This window comes from Coenobita brevimanus, chromosome 92, assembly GCF_032717465.1.
Source record: "Coenobita brevimanus isolate Jiangsu-jjx chromosome 92, ASM3271746v2, whole genome shotgun sequence".
Taxonomy (NCBI): Eukaryota; Metazoa; Arthropoda; class Malacostraca; order Decapoda; family Coenobitidae; genus Coenobita; species Coenobita brevimanus.
In genome coordinates this window covers 29,301,238-29,318,397 of record NC_137045.1, presented here as the reverse complement: position 1 = coordinate 29,318,397, position 17,160 = coordinate 29,301,238, and positions in this window count along the sequence as shown.

The following is a 17,160-nucleotide window of genomic DNA, read 5'->3' as shown; positions in this document are numbered from 1 at the left end:
AGCATCAGATATTTTGTTTGGTAGCCAGAAGACAAGAAAAAAAAAATTGTTTTGAATAAGTTGAAAACAATCGAATGGGAAACCTGGGATGCCGGGAGATGGAAACAAAAGGGAATGACAAAGCTGAGATATAAAGAAGAAAGGAAGGCAAACTAAAGTAGGGAAAATTACGAGCTTCTATAAACTAATCAGAAAGTGAAGAAAGGAATATAGGAAGAATGACGAAGAACACTTTCAAAGAAACGAGATAATGAAAGAGGGAATGGATGAAAGGAGCAGAGAGAGAGAGAGAGAGAGAGAGAGAGAGAGAGAGAGAGAGAGAGAACTATGACTAGGGAAGAAGGAAATAACAAAGAGGAAGGAAAGCGAGTGATAAAAAAAAAGTAAGGAACTAAGCGGAGAGAGACAGAGAAACGGACAAAGGAGAGAGAGAGAGAGAGAGAGAGAGAGAGAGAGAGAGAGAGAGAGATTGTGCATGTGGATGTACGCATGCGTCCGTGTGTGTGTCATTTGTGTGTGTGTGTGTGTGTGTGTCTGTGTGTGTGTGTGTTCTTACCTACGTAATTGTTCTTACCTAATTGTATCTGTACAGGAATGAGTCAAGCTCGTACTGTCCCGTGTCTTAAACCATATTTATCGTACATATCCTTAAATTTGTGAATTGTTTTGGCACACACTATTTCATTCGGTAGTGCATTCCATTGATCAATTGCTCTGTTTGGGAAACTGAATTTCCTTACGTCTTTATCACCTCTCTTCTTATGCAGTTTTTTGCAGTGTCCTCTTGCTGATGCTTCTCCATATGTTAAGTAATCATTTATGTCTATTTTCTCCTTTCCTGATATGCACTTATATAGCATTATCATGTCTCCTCTTTTCTTTCTCTCCTGTAGTGTTGGTAGATTCAGTTTATTTAGTCTTTCTTCGTAGCTTAGGTCCCTTAAGCTTGGTATCCATCTTGTAGTGGCCCTTTGAACTTTTTCAATCTTGTCTATATGCTTTTTGAGATGAGGACTCCAGACTACTGATGCATATTCCAGGGTTGGTCTAATGAATGATGTTATTATCCTTCTTAGCATGTCTTCATTTATGTATGTGAATGCTATTCTCATATTTGCAAGCAGTGTATACATGTTCCGTACCTTCTCGCTGATGTGGTCAGCCGGAGATAGTCTGTTATTGATAATCACACCTAGGTCTTTCTCTCTTTCTGATGTGTATAGGGTTTTATTTCCTAACATATAATCCCAATCAGGTCTTTTTCCACTTTTACCAAACTTGATTACATGACACTTGTCCTCATTGAATTCCATTTGCCATGTACTACTCCATTCATGAAGTTTATTTAATTCTTCTTGTAGCTCTTTACAAGAGTCTGTGTTAGTAATTCTCCTTTGTATTCTTGCATCATCTGCAAACATATTCAGATAGCTCTCATTTCCAGTGTTACTGTTTATATCATTTATATACACTAAAAACATGATTGGTGCCAGCACTGAACCCTGTGGTACTCCACTAGTCACTTCTTTCCATGATGAGTAGTTTCCTCATAGTACTGTCCTCATTTCTCTTTTTATGAGAAAGTTTTGCATCCAACAAAAAAGTTTGCCTCGAATTCCTCCTTGATGGTACAGTTTCCATAAAAGGCTTTGGTGTGGTACTGTGTCAAAAGCTTTCTTGAAATCTAAATAGATACTCTCCACCCATCCTTCCCTTTCCTGTATTGTGTTTATTACTCTGTCATAGTAGCTCAACAGATTAGTAACACATGATTTTCCTTTTCTGAAACCAAACTGTCTTTCTGTTATCATACTGTGTTCTTCTAGATGATTTATCCAAGCTTTTCTTATAAGTATTTCTAATACCTTGCTTACAACACTGGTCAGTGAGACTGGTCGGTAGTTGAGTGGATTTTGTCTATTTCCTTTCTTGAATAAGGGGACAATATTTGCTTTTTTCCAAATATCAGGTAGTTTACCTTGACTCAAGGATTTCTTGAAAATTAAAAATAATGGTTTACTTAACTCCTTTGCACATTCTCGTAATACCCAATATGAAATTTCATCAGGACCACTTGTTTTTCCTCTGTCTAATCTACTTAACTCCTCCTGTATTACTTTTTCTGCTATTTGTATATCTAGTAGTATGTGTGGACATGCCTGTTCCACAGAGTCCCTCTCAAAATTTTTTTCTTCTGTAAAAACTAATTGGAAATTCTTATTTAGTGCTTCACAAATATCTTTCTCTTGTGTATAAGTGATTCCCTCGTCCGTAATGGATTGTATTATATCTTTTACTTTGGTTTTGCTTCTGATATAGCTGTAAAACAGCTTTGGTTGATCACTACTTTTATTTATTATATCCTCCTCAAACTGTTTTTGGGCTTCCCTCCTTATTCTTGTATAGTTGTTTCTTGCCTGTTTGCAATTATTTTATGCCCTTTCACTATTGTGTCTTCTGTATCTATTCCACAACAAATCTCTTCTTTCTTTTGATTTTTTACATTCTGTATTGAACCATTTTTGTATTTTCTTATCTGCTTCTTTGTGCTGTGGGATGTACTTCTGGACTCCTATTTCATAAAATTCACAAAAATTTTTATATATAGCATTTAAATCTTGTCCACTAAGCTCATTTTCCCAATCAACTTCTAAGAAATACTTCTTTAGGTCTTGATAATTTCCCTTTTTATAGTTTAGGCTCTTTTTGTAACTGTCATTGCTGTTTACTATGTCATATGCTATCCTGAAGTTATAATTTAGTACTGCATGATCGCTTTTGCCAAGTGGAGGGTGATATATTAAACTGTCAATATCATTTTCTTGCCTAGTAAATATTAGATCTAGCACTGAAGGTACATCAAGTCCTCTTTTTCTGGTGGTTTCCCTCACATGTTGCGTTAAGAAAAACTCTTGTACGAGATCCAGGAGCTTTTGGTCCCAACAGCTTTCTTGGCTATTTATATCTAGAGGATTCCAATTTATATTTGTATTGAAGTCCCCAGTTAGTATAATTCTTTCCGATTTCTCTTCCATTTTATGTAGCAATGATCTTATACTCTGAATTGTACTCTCTGCCAGGTCCTCATATTCGTCTCTTTCCCATGTGTTTGATCTGGGTGGCATGTACAAATTGGCTACAATTACTTTACCTACAGATGTGTCGATCTCTACTGCAATCAGTTCTACTTGTGATGGTATATCTAGTTTTATTTCATTGACTTTTAGGTTTTTCTTAGTTAATATTATAATTCCTCCTCCTTTTTTTTAAATTTCTGTCTCTTCTCCATATATTGTATTCCTCTAAGTTTAGTATGTCATTGGATATCCTTGGTGTTAATTTTGTTTCAGTTAGACATATTATTTGTGGTTCATTTTCTCTGACATAATCATTCATCTCTAGTAATTTAGATACCATTCCATCCACATTTGAGTACATCAACTTTATCATCTTGTTTATATACTTGTCATGACATGGTTCTACTACCTTCCTCCTTTTTCTTCCATCCTGTTTGTGTACTTCTTTCGTACCTGCAATCCTATTACTTTGTAAAAAAATTTCTTCTTCTCCTCTTCTGATCTTCCCTCATTTTTTGTTTTTGCTTCCTCCCTTTTCTCTTTCAGTAATTCCAGTTCCTCTTGTGTTAGGCATCTTTTTATCCATACATTTTTGAACTCCTCTTTTTCCATAAGATTCTTTGCATTTTTTTTGTATCTCTTCCACAGTGTTTACACTCTGGAAAGTCACCTTTAGAGGTCTTGTTTTGCTTTTCTCGTATTTCCCTAACCTTTTGTGTTCCTCTATGTCTTTACTACAGATTTCCTCTGATACTTCTTTCAGTAAGTTCATTACTTTTGTCATCTCCTTTTTGTCTCTTGTGATCTTGTTATTAACTTCTTCCTCTTCTACACCAGTGAATTACTATTGATTTGTTTATCTCTACTGAATCTCTGACTAACTTTGAATTGTTTTGGATTATTCTTTTCACCTCCTTTTTAATGCTTTTTCCCTCCACCCTTGTTCTAAGTCTTTCTTTACTTTTACCATCTCAGCATACGTGGTTTCTACATCATTTTTGTAGCTTTGCACAGCTTCATTCACTTGTGTTATCTTCTCCTCAATATCACTGCTCTGGTCAATAAGACTGCTAACTTGCCTAATTGTCTCTGTGTCATTTTTGAACTCTTCCATAACACTCTCGTGATTGACTACTGTACTTGCCATTTCACTCATTTTCTTCCTAAGTGTATTCAATTTCACTGTTAGTTCACTGATGGTTGTGTCTTTCTTATTGGCCTCCCTTCCTAGTTTTTTTATTTCTTCCTTTTGCAAGTGCATCTGCTTCTTTATTTCATCAATTTCATTTTTGAAAGCCATTTCTAGTTTGTTTACACGTTCAACCAGTCTATTGTGAGTCTCTACTTCAACCAGTTCTTGGTAGAAATCATCATTTTGCTTTTTACCTTTATCCCTTTTCTTTTCCAAATTTGCTTTACTAAAGTATGTATCCATTTTGCAATACTTAAAGTGCAGAGCATGTACTTACAATCTCCGTGTTGTTGTAGTCTAAACAAACCTCAGAGATGACTCAGCGTATTCTTTCGTCTTGGTTCTATTTCCTGTTTGAACAAGTCTTGTTTAAACTTATTATTTTTTTCCTTTTAATAATGAACAGTTATTTAGTCTAACCTGGTACTGATCTTGACTCATACAAAGATACTAATTTAGGTAATGCCACTGGCCGTGATGATTCGGCATCGAGCGCCGGCGTTGCACGTCCGCCCAGATTGAATCCCTGTGTGTGTGTGTGTGTGTGTGTGTGTGTGTGTTATAAACTCTTGATTCTATAGTATGGCAGACATATAACTGTCATATACTCCTGAATCTGTATGATGACACACGTGCAGCTGTCATCTACTCATACCTTAGTGATAAGACGAATGTGAAAAATTCATGTACTGTTGGCTCTACGCCAGAGTCCGTGAGTCATGTTCAGGGTGCCACAATGGGTTGTTTATGAAGAACAGCAGTATATATATATATATATATATATATATATATATATATATATATATATATACAGTGGAGTCTCTATGATCCGAAAATCATGGGACTTTCAAAGTTTCGTTTAATCGATTTTTTTGGATAAAAGATACTGCAATAATATGTAGGATACAAAGGAACAGTGTTGTACTCACCCATCACCCATTTCTGGCGACGTTTAGCCCACCACCTCCACCAGCACCCGAGATGCCACTCAACATCACCAAAACACTTAATACTGTACACTGTAGTAACTATGTAACTGCACTTTCGTAACTGTAGTAGAAACTGTCAACTTAAATAAATCTTCACTCAAATAAACTTAAATAAACCTTCAACAAAACAATTACGTAATTCACTCCAAGCAATTCGAACAAATAAAGTCTTAAACCTAATTGTTCTTTCATATTTTCTCTTTCCTTATTCAATCATTTCCACATCATCCACATCATCTCCCACATCATCCAAATCTTCCGAGGTGGTGGATGCAGGTGAGGGAATGGGCAACTCACTAGCAGGGAATATATACCGTATGCAACCATAAACTAATGCTAGTGGCGCGAAACTAGCCCGCCATGTATGAATATTCGGATAGATTTCAGATTTTTGCGGTTTATCGAAATGAGAACGTTTTAGTAAAATTTACGGTTAATGGCATATTACGGTTAAAAGAATTTCGGATAAAAGAGACTCCACTGTGTATATATATATATATATATATATATATATATATATATATATATATATATATATATATATATATTTATCATCCATTACAAGTCCACTGCTGAACAAAGGCCTCCCCAACCTTCTCCACGAATTCCTTGACGTAGGCAATCTTTGCCACGGTTTCTCTGCAAATTTCTCTATCTCATCTCTCCACCTCCTGTCTGGCCTTTTTCTGCTACGCTTACAATCTCTTGGTGTCCAGTCAGTCAGCCTCTTGCTCAATCGGCTATCCCTTATTCTTGCTACATGGCCTGCACCTCCATTTCTGTTCTTTTATAACTTCAATAATATCTTTGACTTTTCTCTGCTCTCTCACCCAAGTTGATCTGTTCCTGTCTCTTAAAGATATTCCCAACATTGACCTTTCCATTGCTTTCTGAGAACGGATTAACCTATTTTCCATCCATTTTGTCAGTTTCCAGGTCTCACAGCCATACGTTATAGCTGGAATTATACATTCATTATATACTTTTCGTTTCATACAAACTGACAAGCTACGTTTCATAATGTCTCTATGTTTACCGAAAGCTTTCCATACAGTTATAATGCATTTTTTTTTTTTTTTTACTATCATGATCTTAGTATTTACCCCAACTAATTGTACTTCTCGACTTCAAGAATGTCTTGACTTATTCTGATGACGCTGTTTGGTGTTTGTGGATTAAACATTACTTTAGGTTTACTTCGGTTCATCTTTAGCCCTGTTCTGAGACTTTGTATGTTCAGGTTATTTTAACATTTCTTGCAATGTCTCTGTTGTTTCTGAGATTAGGACAAGATCATCTGCGAATCTTTGATGGTTTAGTTTTTCTCCGTCTTTGTCCATTCCTTTGTTTGCCCAGACAAGCTTTCAACTAATACTTTCTAGGCATGCTGTAAATAATTTTGGTGAAATTGTATCTCGCTGACGCACGTCCATCTCAACCTTAATTTTTTCCAAGTCTTTATGCAATGTATCTGTAGCAGTTCCCTCTTTATATATGTTTTCGAGCAGTTTTACAATGTTCTCATTAGTTCCTTGTTCTCTCAGTGAATTTATAATTGCTATGTGCTCAACTGAGTCAAAAGCCTTTTTGTAATCAACAAAACCTAAGGTCAGTGGTTTATTATATTCTGTAGTTTTCTCAATTAGGTGATTCATTGTGTGTAGATGATCAGTAGTCAAATACCCGCTTCGGAATCCTGCCTGTTCTCGAGGTCAGTTTTCCTCTAAAATTTGTTGTTATTCTGTACATAAGGACTTTAGTGAGGAGTTTGTAAATGACTAATAATAAGCTAATGGGTTGATAGTTACTAAGATCTTTTGAGTCACCTTTTTTGTAAAGTAAAATAACTATTGCATTACACCATGTTTTGGGAATTTTCTTTTTTCTACATTGAGTAAATAAGTGAGCAAGCCTGTTCTGTATTTCTACTCCTGAATCTAACAGTAAATCTGCTACTCTTCCATCTTGTCCTGGAGCCTTCTCTCATTTCATATTTTTAAGACAAATATTTACTTCGTTTGGTGTTACCTCAGGTATTTCACTTGTATCAGCTGAAAAGTGTGCTATTGGTACTATTGTCTTTGATGTATAGAGTTCTTTGTAAATTTTTCAACGCTTCACCATCTTATCTCTGCATTTAATGACTTCACCGTTTTTGTCTTTCAGTGATATAATTTGTTGCTTTCCTAGTGCCATTTTACTTCGGACGAACCTATTTCAGACTTTTTCCTTTTTTTATGGTTTCTTTGATCTGATCCCTGTTTCTCTTTCTTTTTTCTTCTCTTTGACTATTGTTGATAAGCTCATTTAATTCCGCTCATTCTATTTCACCATTCTTTGTTTTAACTTTCCTTTCCTTTCCATTCTTTCATAAGATCGAGTGATTTTTCTAAATACTTCTTGGCTTTGTTTGTATTAGGTTTTCCTACTGCCTCCGCTGATTCTGTTAGCACTCTTGTTAGTCTGTCATTCAGCTCACCAGTGTCACATTCATCAGTACTTAAAGACCAAAATCTGTTTCTTATTTCCAACTGAAACGCTGCTTTGTTTTCGTTTACTTTTATTGTGCATATCTTTTTGTCTGTAATCATCTTTCTTTCTGTCACTTCTAAAATTGAATCTGGCTGTGCAAGCCACCCTTCTATGGTCACTTCCTAGATTTACTTTATTGATATCTGTGACATATGTGATCGTGTTATTCTTACCTGCAATAATGAAGTCGATTTCATTCTTTGTTTCTCCAATTGGGCTTCTCCAGGTCCACTTTCTCTCTGCTCTTTTGTGAAAGAATGTGGTCATTATTCTCATGTTATTCACTTCAGCAAAATTTACCTGCATTTCTCCTCTTTCATTTCTTTCTCCCACTCCAAATTTTCCCATATATGCTTCTCCATTTTTTGATTTCCCAACTCTTGCATTGGAGCCTCCCATGAGTATAGTATGTGGTTCTTTCCTCTTCCATAATCTGGGAGATGTCGTCATAGAATGTTTCTGTTTCTTCATCTGAGCTTTGCGAAGCTGGTACATATACTTATATTACACTCAAGGTATATTTTCTGCATACTCTAATAACAACCAATGCTGCTCTGTCAGATACACAGCTGAATTTAACAATGTTGTCTGCAAGATTTCTGTTAATTAGAAATCTTACACCACTAACTCTTTCATTTTCCCTTCCTCTGTAGTAAAATAGGTGGCCACAGTCATAGAGCTGAATTATTTTTTCTTCTTTTCTGTGGAGCTTACTCATACAGTATCCCAACTAATGTTTTCCAGTTCAGTCATTAAGTTACCAAGTTTGAAATCTTCTGCGAGGCTTCTTAAATTGTATGCATAGATCTTCATGGATTTCAGTTTGTTTAACCCCTTAACCGCGGGGCGTCACTTTCGTGATGCTTGGGAGCAAGGGATCATACCGCGGGGCGTCGCTTTTGTGATTCTGTGTTATTTTGAATTCACCCGGGCTTCCAAGTGGGGGCTTGTATCATCTATCAGTACTGCCAATGTCCAACACTAGTCAGCACTCCTAATCTCATCTGTACTCCCATCCATTGTTGACAATTTAGCCATTTCTCCCCGTTCTTGACTCCCCTCCCTACCCCCCCTCCATTACCCTATCCTCTCGCCTGCCCGGCCATGCTACGCTAAGTAAATCTTCCCTGGAATTTTTCACTGATTTCATCCATTGAAATAAGCCCTATGTCGTATTCTTATACCAAATAATATATACAAGAAAGAAATAAGGTAAGTGAGAGTGCCATACACCTGGAATTGGCTAATTATCACCTGACAACACCTCACGTGCACTCGTTCGCTAATTTTCGCTGTTTTTTTCCCCTTGAAATATGCCGTATAATCTATTTTCGTAATAAATATACATGTAAGGAGGGAAGGGAGAAGCCTAAGTGATATTTACATTCACCTGGAACTACCTAATTTATAATGTATTGTCTAGATTTCCTGCCAATCATATCAGTGCTACACAAAGCTGTTTCAAGATTTAACATTGGTAGCTCTGATTATATATCTCCTAAGTAGGCCTCTAATCTATTTTCATAATAAATATACATGTAAGGAGGGAAGGGAGAAGCCTAAGTGATATTTACATTCACCTGGAACTACCAAATTTATAATGTATTGTCTAGATTTCCTGCTAATCATATCAGTGCAAGACTTAGCTGTTTCAAGAACCAATATTGGTAACTCTGAATAACCCCTAAACAGGCCTCCAGGCTGGCCCTGCGTTATCAGTTTACTCTCATCTTCCGAAGTGAGGGGACGTATGTTTCTTCTTGCTGACTTCAAGGCCTTTTTTCACCCCCATGCAAATGGCTCTGTGACCTTTACCCCCTACTAAACCTCGTGTGGAAAGAGGTAAAGGGCTGACAATTGATAAAAGAGTGACTACGATCTTTCTCTTGACTAAAACAGTGCAAGTGGAATTGTAAATAATGTGTAAACAGCAAGTGAAAGTAATGAATGTAAATATACGTGAACAATGGAAAATAGTTTTATAAGTTATTTCAAGTGACAGTGCACAACACAGTGTAAATAAAATAGAAATGTAAATAACGTAAATAAAATAGAGAACGTAAATAGAAATGTAAATGAGTAGTATTATAAGAATACGAGTATATAACCTAGGAATAATGAAAGTGAAAGTTTCACTCTAGCATGTCTGAATGCTATGAGTTATGAGAGTGAAGATGAAAGTGACATTCACTCTCAATGCCAGTATACAGGACGAGAAAGTGAATGCTACGTATTTTACTGAAAGAAGTTGAATCCCTACAGTGACAATAAACTATTACTACTGAAGGAAACTTATGGATAAAGACTGTAGATATATATAAGTGTTATATAGTAATAGAAATATAAAGTGTGAGGGGTTTTATGAATAATAAATGACAGAGTAACAAAAGCGAACTAGTGCCAGTGCGACGATCAGACACGCTCGTAATTTCCATTGCTTTCACAGTGTTTTTTTTTTTTAGTATGGATCCCAAACTACTTGAAAATTGTAGAATAGTGTTTATAGTGTTTGTATCTGGCTGTGGTAATCATATTACGGGTTGTCGGGAAGTGTAAAGTGGAGACTTCGTTACCCTACTTCAGAGGTCTCCACAAGTCCTACGGTAACAGAAGAAGGCTCAACAATCATTCCAGGAGAAAGCTGAAGGTATGTGCCATAAGCATATGTAATTTTATTATTCTAGGACTAATAACTGATTTTTGGCAAATATTTTTTGAGAGTCTGTCGGAGCCCAAATAACCCCGCGGCACACGCAAGTCATTGGTAAACAAGCCCGAGTTGTAGGGGTTAATATCTTAGTCTCTAGTTTGCCAACACAGTGCCTACTTACTTTCGGTGGCACACTGCCCGTAAGCACAGGAGGCAGTGCGGTTGGACCTATAATAGACGATGATCCAACAGGAACGCCCGTAAATCATTTGGAATAGAACTGTGGTTGGGAGGATTGTGGCAAATAATCTCACCTCCTTGCCACACACGCCCCCCCCCATATATATATATATATATATATATATAGTCCGTTTTATCTGCTCTAATTCTTGGCCTGGATTTGACTGTCAGATCACTGAGGCTAGCATTCCACCCAGGCCAGAACATATGGCACCACATCCCTTCAAATATCGTCACCGTGTATCCTGAGATATGACAGAGCAAGACCATTCACCAGTTATGTTGCTGTTGAAGTTGTTGTTATAGGTATAGGTGTTGGCCTAACTTGAAGTGAATCCTGCGGGCTGAGGCTGAATGTTCTGATTTGATAATATTAGGATAGATGTGTTATATAGCTACATTTGATAAGGTTTATGGTGACCTTTTTTTTTTTTTTAATGAAAATTAAGACCTTAGTCTGTCAGCTCTGTTCTTCTCTCTCACAGAATTAACTTAAAAAGACAATATATGCTATTTATTCGTGGTTTAAAAATATTGTCTGATACACGCAATTTTCACTTTTTTTTTTTTTTTTTTTTTTTTTTTACGTCCGTAATGTCCAGTTTACATGCAGTATATGAACTACATTCACTTGTACACTTTTTTTTTTTTTTTTTTTTTTTTTTAATGTGTCCAACTCTGGGCAAAGGCTTCACAGCCTGCCCCCAAGGCCCAGTAGTCTTCCTACATACCATACACCTCTACATGTCACCACTTCGGCCCCAACACCCACCGTCCATGCTGAATACATGCTAGGCTGTCTCATACAGGACTGGTGTATTGGTATTAGCGGGGATATTTTTACATGTCGGCGGGTCTTCTAGTGTATATATAAAGTCTGCTTTTACTAAATTCAAATCCTTAAACTGTTCCGCGGGGATTTGAACCTGGGTCCAGTGGGACTTAGGCCACCTCTCTACCGACTGAGCTGCCGGCTCACAAACAGGAACTCTCTCTCTCTCTCTCTCTCTCTCTCTCACACCTCATATTTTCCCTATACGAACACCCGCCCAGACGCCTTTAACAAGAAGGTTTACGTCCTGCCTCCCTGACTTAAGATTCCCTAAGTCCCGATACCCTTGTTTACTGCTTAGCTATTTTGTAATGGAGAGAGAGAGAGAGAGAGAGAGAGAGAGAGAGAGAGAGAGAGAGACAGACAGACAGACAGACAGAGACAGAGACAGAGACAGACAGACAGACAGACAGACGGACAGAAAAACAGGAGAGAGAGAATAAAGCGATGAGCGAAATGGTAATAATATTCTTGAAAAGGAAGGACAACGAGAGAGAGAGAGAGAGAGAGAGAGAGAGAGAGAGAGAGAGACTCGTAAAGGAATGAGAATCATGAAAGAAGGAGAGAAGGAAAGAAAAGAGAAAGGGAAGTATTGGGGAGCGAGTGGGTAGGTGAATGAATGAATGGAAGACAGGAAGGAAAAAGTTACCGAAAAGGGAGAACGCAGATGAAACAGGAACATAATGAAAGGAGTAGGAAGAGGATAGGGACGGATATAGGAACGAAAGGATGGATGGAGTTATGGAGGGATGGAGGGAAGGAGTGCAGACAGAAAGGAAGGTGGACAGACAGTGTGCATTAGTCAACGCGAGGAAAAAAGAATAACGAAGAGAATGAATAAATAAACAAACAAATAGAGAGAGAGAGAGAGAGAGAGAGAGAGAGAGAGACTGGTAGAGAATAAATGTATATGAAGACAAGAAGATACGAAGGAAAAACGGATAACAAAAAGAATAAGGGTGAAAGAAAAAGCAGGTGGGATAGGTGAATGTAAGACAAAGGGCTCTGGATTAGGGGGGGGGGAAACGATGAACGACACACGGGCTGGGAGGAAGATGGGTAATATTATGAAGCAAGCAAGAAGGACCTTTGTGATGGTAGGAAACTGTCGCGAACGAAGAGATGAATATGGAAGAAGTTCAAAAGTGTGTCAGGAAATACATTTGTGGAAATGGTTAGAACATAATGATGGAAAATTAAGTACATAAGACAAGGAAGGTAAAGAAGGGAGGAAGGAAGAATGAAAGGAAGAAATAATGATATGGAGGTACGAGTAGGGTGACCAAAACAAGGATAGAGGAAAGAGAGAATGACAAAACAAAGAAAGGTGGCAGGGAAATGGTAGCAAAGGCATGAAAGAGGGAAGAAGGGAAGCGGAAGAGGTGGAAGGAGCAAGGGAGGAGGTAAAGTAATGTGGTAGAGGAGAAAGATGGGAAAGGAAAAGAAAGAAGAAAGGGAGGGGGAAAGACGGTGAAGTGAAAGAAAGGAGGGGAGAAAGAAGAGAGGGAGTAGAGAAAAAAAAAATGGGAGGGGGAAAATAGAAAGAAGGGAAAGACGAGAAGATGAAGAGAAAGATGGAAAGAAATATTTCAGAAAGCAGAGTGGGGAGAGTCGGGGTCGGAAGGAAAATGGGAATGAAGAACGGATCGACGAAAAGGAAAAAGAAAAAAAAAGGAGTTAAGGAAGGACAGAAAGAGAGGAGAAGGTAAAAATTAAAGGAAAAAGGTATGATTAAGAGAAAAAATCCAAAGGGGGAAGAATGAAAGACAGAAGAAGGGGGTAATGATGGAGAAAAGGAAGGGAAGAGTAAAAAAGAAAGGTACAAACAGTATGGCCTGAGAGAGGGTACGGAGGAAAGACGAGTGATAGATGAGAAGGCAGCAGGTGTTGAGAGTTTGGAGGCATGTGGTGGAGATGGGAAGGGAGGGGGAAGTGAGAAAAAAAGGAGAAAAAGATGGAGGCACAGCGAGACAGGAGAGGAATGAAGAGGCAAAGAAAGGAAGGAGGGAAAGGAGGAGGTACAAAAGAAGAGACAGAAGGATACAAAGAGGTAAGGAGATGAAGGATTAAGTGAACAAACGTTATGGATGAGCTGTGAGGTATGGGGAAACAGAAATAAGAGAATTGTAACGAAGGTTATTGCAATGGGGGAGAAGAGACCAGTTGTTCCGGCTTGTGTAGGAATCCCACAGCTTCCACCAATTTTATATATGTGTATGGGCTGGTATGGAATCCCACCGCTGCCACCAATTTTATATGTTCTGGCTTGTGTAGGAATCTCGCTGCTGACCACCAACTTTATGTAGTCGCTTGGCGTGACTCCACTGAGTTCCACAACTGGCACTTCCTGCAATGTCTCTCTGAATCACAGGTGGCGGGAATATTGGTGTAGATCCTGTAATTAGAAGACTCAGTAGCATGTAGGTGAACAGAAACGGGATCAGGTGAGTTTTTATCTCTCTTTATTCACCACAGAAAGATACAGCTGCAACAAGAGAGTATTTCAGAGTAGTACATCTCTCTCTCTTGAGGGCTGAGTGTAGTCTGCACATCTGACCTGCCCCGCTCTGGGAGTGGCCCTGAGGTCAGCTGTTTTTAGAGATGCCATACCCCTTAGACATTCTGGGATTTGTACATGAGTAGAAGTGGCTTACAGCGCTACCGTGTACATCAGACACCTCAACAAGGCAGTATTAAGTACATTAATTACAATAGTATGGGTATATGTTTCCCCCAAGACTTAAACGTATGTACAATTCATATTCTTCTATCGTCTTCCCTTACCCTCATACTTACGTCCGAAAATGCTGACTTTCGCAGGTCTGGCACTCATCTTATTACCACACCACACTTACATTGAAGTGGCATTTGGATCTTTATCTCAACACTACAACACATTTTCTCTAAATATGAATAAACATAATGTGTATATTAGTGAAAGACATAATTCCAATGAGGCAATGATGTCGGCACCAGAACACACACACACACACACACACACACACACACACACACACACACACATACAGATATGTGTATGTATACTGTATATTTGTATGCTCCTGACTGGAAATCGAACCCTGGACATCTTGGATAAAAGTCAGGCACTGATACCACTCGACCAAGGCATGATAAAAGCTGTGACAACCGATTTTTTTTGACAAACCAGGTAAATCCATTATGGGAGGATATATTTCAATCACAACACATCATGATCATTTCACAGTCCCATGCAACTAGCCAAGTGAAAGAGCATTCAGCTAGTAGTAATTGTGGCGGTTATATCAGTTTCAGTTAAGTGCCTGAATCACAAGAGATTTAGCAACTCAAAGTGAATCAGCCACAGCTGAAAGTTGGGTAAAATTTTCCCATCATCAAGCAGATGATTTTTTTATTTTTTGTTGACACCAATGTATGCAAAGGTAATCTTACTTTTGCAATTATTCCATTTCAGCTTTTCTTTACTGTTACATTGCCTTGATCTGTGTTTGCAAGCAATGAAGCACCGCAACTGTATGAATGCATCATCCTCTTTCTGCTACAACTGCGGCTTCTTTGCACCAGAAAGCCTGAAGAGACCAATTACAAGGAATGTTAGAAGTGTTTACAAACACGACTTCATATATCCTGATGGTAATCAAGGCAAGAAGTGGGCTCCCCATATTGCATGCAAGCTTGGTGTAAACCACATGAAACGGCCATCAGCTATGCCTTTCGCTGTACCAGTGGTTTGGCGTGAACCAAGTGACCACTGTCCTGGCTGTTACGTTTGCCTCACTAACATCAAAGGTAATTCAGTGAAAACTCGGTCCAAGTTCAGGTATCCTTACGTACCTTCTCTAAGGCAAGCGTCCCATGCCCCTGAGCTTCCAGTTCCAGATCCTCCATTAAGTTCCACAAGCGAATCAATCTAGTGAGGAGTGTTGCATGGATGCCGACTTTCAAGAAGATTTAGAGAGCAAGGAGCCACACCTCATCAGTCAGTTAGGGCTACATGACCCTAGAAGAGATATTAACTCACCCAAGGAGAAAAATTATTTCCTTGGATCTCGACTCAAGCAATGGAACATGCTACAAGGTGGAGTTTGTTATATTTCATCATAGACATGAAAAGCTCTGATGTACTTCAAGATGGATGACATGCTTTGTTACGGTTATGATGTATCGTTAATGCAGCACCTTTGTAAGTCTCATCCTTATCAAAAAAGGAAAATGGCTGTTGTTCATAGAGTCTGGGAAGAATGAACTGAAGGTAATTCTTCTCCATAATGGAAATAAGCTCCTTTCTGTTCCAGCTGTACATGCCCATGGAATGAATGAAAGATGTGAAACTATAAGTACTCTGTTGACCGCTACTGGCTACAAAACACATCAATGGAGCATCTGTGGGGACCTGGAAGTGACCTGCTTGCATCTAGGACTTTAGCAAGGTTACACAAAGCACATGTATTTTCTCTGTTCATGGGACAGCAGAGCAGACGCTAAGTATTACACTCTAAAGGAATGTCCAGTGTGAACGAAAGATATGGCTGGAAGGTTCAACTGTCTTAACAAACTTCTTGTTGACCATGAAAAGGTATTCTTGCCTCCATTTCATTTGAAACTTTGATGAAGAACTTTGTGAAGGCCATGGATCAAGATGGTGCTGGCTACCACTGCTTTCTAACGAAGTTCCAAGATACTGTATCTGAGGCCAAAGCAAAGGCAGAATTTTTCAATATTCCCTGAAATTCATCTCATACTTAACGATCAGGATTTTGTAAAGAGCTTATCTGAGCTGGAGAGGGCAGCCTGGGAGAGCTTCATGGCTCTTACCAAGAATTACCTAGGAAATTTTCGAGCATCAAATTATGAGGAGCTTGTGGACAAGATGCTGAAGAGTTACTACGCACTCGGTGCTTAAATGTCGCTCAAGATAAATTTCTTCCTTTCTCATTGGACTTTTTTCTATTTATTCTTGGCAATGTCAGTGATGAACGTAGCGAAAGGTTTCACGACGAAATTGTCGTAATGGAGAGCCGATATCAAGGCCGATTCAATCCAGTAATGATGAGAGACTATTGTTGGACTTTACAGCGTCAGAGTTATTGCTCCTAGAAACGCAAAATGTAGAGGCACTTCTAATGTGCAAAGGTCATGTAATAATGTTTTGTATATATATCGGTCTGTGCTTAGTATATGATATTTTTTTTTTTTTTATGCGAGGAAGAAGGAACCAAAGGCCATGAGCCCGCAGTAACGGTTCCCTCCAAGAGAAAAAAAAAATACACTATAGAGCCAAATTCAAGATCCGATCATTTTGAGATGCCTGGACACACTGCGTTTGAAAGACTGGAGATCATAGGCAGCAGGAAATACAGACAGAGGGAGACAGTTCCAGAGCTGACCTGTTGCATAAATGAAAGACTGGGAGTAACGGTTAACTCTTGCATTAGAGAGTTGGACAGAAAAAGGATGAGAGTTTGCTGCCAGACGGGTGCTACGCGCCCGTCGTAGAGGTGGAGGAATGCAAGCAGACAGTTCAGAGGAGCAGTGACCATTAAAGTAGCGATAGAAAAGAGATAAAGATGCAACAGTGCGGCGAAGAGACAGAGGTTGAAGGGAGTCAGTAAGAGGAGGAGAATTAATGAGACGAAAAGCCTTTGACT